At 33.5% G+C, this 6,338-nt stretch overlaps 1 long non-coding RNA gene across 1 annotated transcript; it reads left to right on the top strand.

Moving 5' to 3' along the window:
- Nucleotides 1–875: 875 nt before the first annotated feature.
- Nucleotides 876–2,101, top strand: LOC128552723 (uncharacterized). The gene is made up of 3 exons (XR_008369151.1): nt 876–989; nt 1,525–1,605; nt 1,805–2,101. It is a non-coding gene; the product is annotated as an uncharacterized LOC128552723 (long non-coding RNA).
- The last annotated feature ends 4,237 nt before the right edge of the window (nt 2,102–6,338 follow it).

Genomic DNA, 6,338 nt, shown 5'->3' with positions numbered 1-6,338 from the left:
GGAAGTAACTGGAATAAATTTGGACTATTTTCTTCGGATGTTTACATGATTGTGCTGTCAAAGGCCTCCCATGTGTTTACATATTTTGACAGGTCGAGTTGCTCTTGCAGGAACGACGATAAGTGTAAGTTTATAAATTAATTATTTTGCAACGAGTACAAAACAACGTTGATAATCAGTCGTCTGCATTTCAAGACATGGAAACGATTTGCCCAGTCATTTAAACGGGTGGAGAACATAGTATATAGAGCTATATGCATGCAGCGTGTACTGTCACCAGAGTGTATCAGTAGATGCAGAATAACGCATTGACCCATTGTTTTATACTCATAGATAGTAAATCGATCAGAATGGGTCATTGTCATAGCGAATAAAACGTTTATGCACTTGTTGCATTCAAATTGACATAATTTGAAACTTAGAAAGAAGACGGCCAGAAACTCTTTGCATAAATTAATACATGTATGGTTGGACGGGAGGCTGAATCATACGGTTAGCTATGACGTTAAATTACCGTGATTTTTATTCGTTTTGTGTTTGTTTCAGATGAATACCTGCACCATGGAAATATTGTATAGTAGACGCAACTTGACCGCGATGGTTGACCTTAGGCTGATTATTCATATCGATTATTTCATTATAGTAATCAAGGGCGCTTAGGGTAGCCATGTATATTTATATTGAATAAATGTGTATACATTGCATTATCAAAGTACATATACTTACATTTGATCAGTTAAAACTTTCAAATACACTAAATTATATTTACATAAATTTCTATTTCCTTCTTTTCGTGCAGATCGTGTTTTACGTACACTCCTTTTCAATAATAGGTTGTGCCTCATTATGTATTATAATGCAAAGGTCAACCCTCGGGGTCAAGTTGCGTCCACTATAGATCTAATTTGTAAACTGTCGTGGAACCTGTGTTCGGCTCGCACATTTCCTATTCAACAGGAATGCATGATGGAGACCAACAGTACAGAAAGGTAAATGTCAATAATCTATATACAGTAGAGTCTACAATATTCTTGTATGAAAAAGAAACGATGTCTATAAGTAAACAAAAGAAAGGATACCTCTACATAGCTGAAAAGGTCAAGAGTCTGAATGAAGCATGGTCATGACTTAAATATTAACAAATTGATACAAGTTGACTGGCAATAACATAGATTACACCAGATTAATAAGTACAATAACAATTATTTTATTAATCAACTACATCAACTGTGCTGCAGGTCTTATTAAAGAAGTGAAGCTAGATCTACATGAGTAGTTTCAAAATACATAAATTCACACTTGTCAAGATTCCATATAATGTTAATTTCTAATAATTATTTTTCATATGGCATGCATGAATTGTACAACTACATTAAAATTTGTACATCAACAGTGCGTAGGCCTATAATTAAAGAAGTGAAGCTACATGAGTAGTTTCAAAATACATAAATTCACACTTGTCAAGATTCCATATAATGTTAATTTCCTTATACTCATAGTTTTGTTATACTGTACTTATTTCAGATGAAGATGTAAATTGATCCAAATAAACAATGGGACAATGAATGCTATAATTACCAAGAAGAAGACTGCATTTTTATACAGGTAGGTGTCAGTGTTTTGAAAATAAATGTGACATTTAGCATTTATTAAACTAACCATGATAATTGATTTTAGATTTATGTATTTCTCAAAATTGTTTTAATATAATGTGTCAGCAATTGAATTTTAAAGAGAAAGCACATTTAATTATGAAAGTAAAATCTATTTATATATAAATGTGCATGTTGGTCTTTTATTGCAGTTAAAGTATGATATGGGAAATAAATACCCTCAATGCAGCCTTATGGAGCTTTGGCTAGACCATGAACAGTAGACATCAAAAAGGTACAAGATAGTTGCTGCTTTTATTAAATTCTTTCATGTATATACTAATTATCAGTTCATATGAAACTTGGTACACAACATCAGCATGAAGTGGACAGGGCTATCAAATTTGATTATTTTGTTCCTTCAGTTAATATGCCATTTCTTTATTTTTAAATTATCACATCACAGCTTCCTTGATACCTTGTGTATTAAAACTCCTGCAAATTCAATCAAATTCATGGTATACTTCATGGCCAGGCAGCAGACATACACATACTATAGTGAATTTTACATCTGGTGACCCATTTCTAAACTTACGGCCCTTTTTTGACTTTGAATTAAATACATACTACAGTATGTACTCAGCTCCTCCCCCACTTTCTATCCAATACCCTTGTAACTTGTTATACATATTTACCATAAATGTAATGGCCTTTATCTATTTCAGGGATGTTATGACCCCCCCCCCCCCCTCCCCTCTTGTAAAATATAACAGTTATATATGTGTTTAATGTACTCCTCTCCTCCTGTGTCACAATGTAAATGTAAGTTGAAATGAAATTATCAACATGAAGTAGGCATGCACATATTGCCAGACTTCAATTTCAGGTTACTTTTTCTTGAGTTATGTCCTTTACTTTAAAATATCACAAATACACTTGTACATTGTGTAGGCCTACTCACAGTTTTAAACAATTCAAAAGAAATAGTTATATTATCAGCATGAAGTGATCATGTGCAAAGTGTTATTTGAAAATGAAATAGTATGAAGACATAATTATAGACAAATATATATCATCTGTTAAAATTCATAAGTTTTAGTCTTAATTACTTGTATAGGGTACTGTGTTACCACTTCTTAATAAAGTCATGTCATTTTCTTAATAATATCTGTCAGACTGATACTGATATAATTCTAAGATATAACATTTTAGATTTTGTATTCTAAAATTTATAGTTGTTATGAACAAATGAAACATGTAGGATTTTTACAAAGAGTAAAAATAACTAATTTTTCTCATTTCAGATGCTTATCTAAAAGGCCACAAGTGTTTGAAGCATTGGTCAACAACAACAAAAAAACTGAACTATGTGATGGATCATACAGAATGTACAATCGCATTTCCAGAATCAGAGAAATAGAAGTATCAAAGTATTAGGGAGATAGGAAAATATGCATCTTGCATGAAGTACCTGCGTTAGATTAATTTGAAAAAAATATTGAAATCTAACAATTGTAACGGAAGTAAAGGAAGGTGTGCTCTTCTGGAAAATTTGTGTCCAGTCAATACTGCAACAACATTGTTTCTTTTTTTTTTCAATTTTTTGAGCATAATTCTACATAATAATTGTACATAAAAATTGTAACATGGTTACTTGAATAATACAAAACGTGTAATAATATTTCCAGACAAAAATTGGGAGAATCAGAAAAGAAATATCAAGAATTAGGGAAAAAGAAATATCTGTCATGCATGAAGAACCTGCTTTATATTAATTTACAAAATACATTGGAGCCTCAAAACTGGAAGATTAAAAACGCGCATTTTGATAAATCATCTACTGGCACAATATATTTTTTTCAATTCACTGAGCATAGTTCTACATAAACAATGCAACTTATAGGGTTATAATCTAGTCTTTGAAAAAGTATAAGTCTTTCGTACTTGTTTAATAGAAAACGTTTCATGATGTTTCAATGTAAATGTGCTTTTGCATTTTTTGTGGTGTGGAAAGTGATATTCAAATAATGTTTTTCTCATTGTCAGTATTTTTTTCCATGATGGGGTGGATTTTCAAATTACTTAGCACGGTTATTAAATGTTATATTTCAATGTGACACATGCTAGATTCAAATGATACTCAAGGTCACAATTAAGTAGTAAAAAACTGAATCTTTTCTGTCTGTAACTTTTTAGCTCACCTGAGCACGAAGTGCTCAAAGGTGAGCTTTTGTGATCCCCCCGTGTCCGTCGTCTGTCAGTTGTCGACAATTTGACTGTTAACACTCTAGAGGTCACAATGTTTGCCCAATCTTAATGAAACTTGGTTAGAATGTTACTATCAATTAAATCTTGGACGAGTTTGATATTTTGTAATCTGGGGTCAAAAACTAAGTCACTAGATCAAATCAAAGGAAAAGCTTGTTAACAATCTAGAGGCCACATTTATGATTATCTTCATGCAACTTTGTCAGAATGTTAATCTTCATGATCTTTAGGTTAATTTTGAATCTGGGTTAGGTGAGGTCAAAAGCTAGGTCACCGAGTCAAATCAAAGGAAAAGCTTGTTAACGCTCTAAAGGCCACATTTAAGACTGTATCTTCATGAAACTTGGTCAGAATGTTAACCTTTATTATGTTTAGGACAAGTTTCAATTTAGGTCGTCAAGTGGAGTCAGAAACTAGGTCACCAGGTCAAATCAAGGGTAAGCTTGTTAAATTCTTAGAGGCCACATTTATGACTATACCTTAATGAAACTTAGTCAGAATGTTAAACTTGACAATCTTTAGGCCAAGGTCAAATCTGGGTCAGGTGCGGTCAAAAACTAGGTCACTAGGTCAAATCAAAGGAAAAGTTTGTTAACACTCTAGAAGCCACATTTATGACTGTATCTTCATGAAACTTGGTCAGAATGTTAACCTTGATTATCGTAAGGTTAAGTAGTCACTAGTCAGAAACTAGGTCACCAGGTTAAATCAAGGGTAAGCGTGTTACACTCTAGAGACCACATTTATGACTATACCTTAATGAAACTTAGTCAGAATGTTAATCGTGACGATCTTTAGGTCAAGGTCAAGTCTGGGTCAGGTGGGATCATAAACTAGGTCACCAGGTCAAATCAAAAGAAAAGCTAGTTAACACTCTAGAGGCCACATTTATGATCATACTATAATGAAACTTGGTCAGACTGTTAAACTTGATGATCTTTAGGTCAAAATCAAATCTGGGTCAGATAGGGTCAAAAACTAGGTCACCAGGTCAAATCATAGGAAAAGCTTGTTAACACCCTAGAGACCACTGTATCTTCATGAAACTTGGTCAGAATGTTAATCTTTATGAACTTTAGGTCAAGTTTGAATCTGGGTCATGTGGAATGTGACCTACTGACCTACTTCTTTGTGTTTTAACATACAGCCTTGAAATTTGGATGACATGTCAATTTGCACCCCAATCTTAAAATTTACTTCAGTGACCATGAATGAGACCTACTGACCTACTTTCTTCAGGTTAGTGATACAGGGCCTTGAGGGCCCTCTTATTATGAATGTATTGCAGCTCACATAGCTTTGCACAAATATTCAATATAACAAGATGACATGTATGTAAAGTTCATGACTCGGACTTCTAGCACTAGGTAAGTGTTATATATAAAAGCTCCCTTTACTAGGTCAAAATGAAACCAGCTTACTACGTTATGAAAACTTTTAAAGCATACTTATTCCAAGATATATAATAAACTCCTTTTATGTCTCCGGTGTCAAAGAACTTAACCAATACAGTTACCATCAAAATCATATAAAACTCTGTTTGCATCATCAACATGAAGGGGACATGAGCAATGCATCAGGACTTCTATGCCTAATTTTTTTTTCTGGAGGAGTTGTTGCCCTTTTGGACCTCGAAATAATTCCATCACATTGTAAACTTAAGTCCTACAGTTTCCATCCAACTGATCAGAAACTTGGTATACATGAACGGCATGAAGTGGATATGTACATGTTGCCCTGACTTTTATGATCGATTATTTTGTCTGGAGTTGTGGCCCTTCATTGACGACTAATGACAACTACATTGTAGTTTCCTACATTTCTGTTCATTTCAATTAAAACTTGTTAAGCATCATGGACATTATGTAGACATGTGCATTTGTTTTGTGTTCAGTTGTTTTAGTTATGTCATTTTTACTTAATAACATTTGTAGTCCTGTTTGGCGCCATATAACCTATACTGTGTTGGTGCGCCGTAAAACCAAAATAAATAAACAAAAATAAATTATTGAGCCGTCGGTGTACTACATTATTGAATGAAACATTTTCTGTCAACACCATTCTAGTTCCTTTTGCAACCTCCATGAAGGAATATTGTCAAACTGTACAGATAAGGGGAAGTAACACTTTGTTGGAGTTGGGTTCCTTTTATAGCACAACTTTCTATACATAATTGTGTATTGATAATATATATTTATTTGTGTGGACATGCATGAATTTGTTATGCTGCAAAATAAAACAGTTGTCATAAATTACTGTCCCTTTCATTCTTTTTATCATAAATAGCACAGGCATTCACAGAAGATGCTGTATACTAACACTTTTTGTTTGTGAATATGTTCTACCTAATTATAAAAAAGGTAATTTTGTTTCCAAGACCTTGTGTAAAAAGAATCCTACATCCGTGTGTCTATCATCAGGCTTGTACAGAAATGCACGGCCGCCCGCTTAGCTCAGTAGGGAGAGCGTTGGTCTTCG

Source organism: Mercenaria mercenaria, unplaced genomic scaffold (genome assembly GCF_021730395.1).
Source record: "Mercenaria mercenaria strain notata unplaced genomic scaffold, MADL_Memer_1 contig_3087, whole genome shotgun sequence".
NCBI classification, from domain to species: Eukaryota; Metazoa; Mollusca; class Bivalvia; order Venerida; family Veneridae; genus Mercenaria; species Mercenaria mercenaria.
The sequence above is the reverse complement of the archived record's forward strand: the minus strand, read 5'-3'. Positions and strand labels throughout refer to the sequence as shown.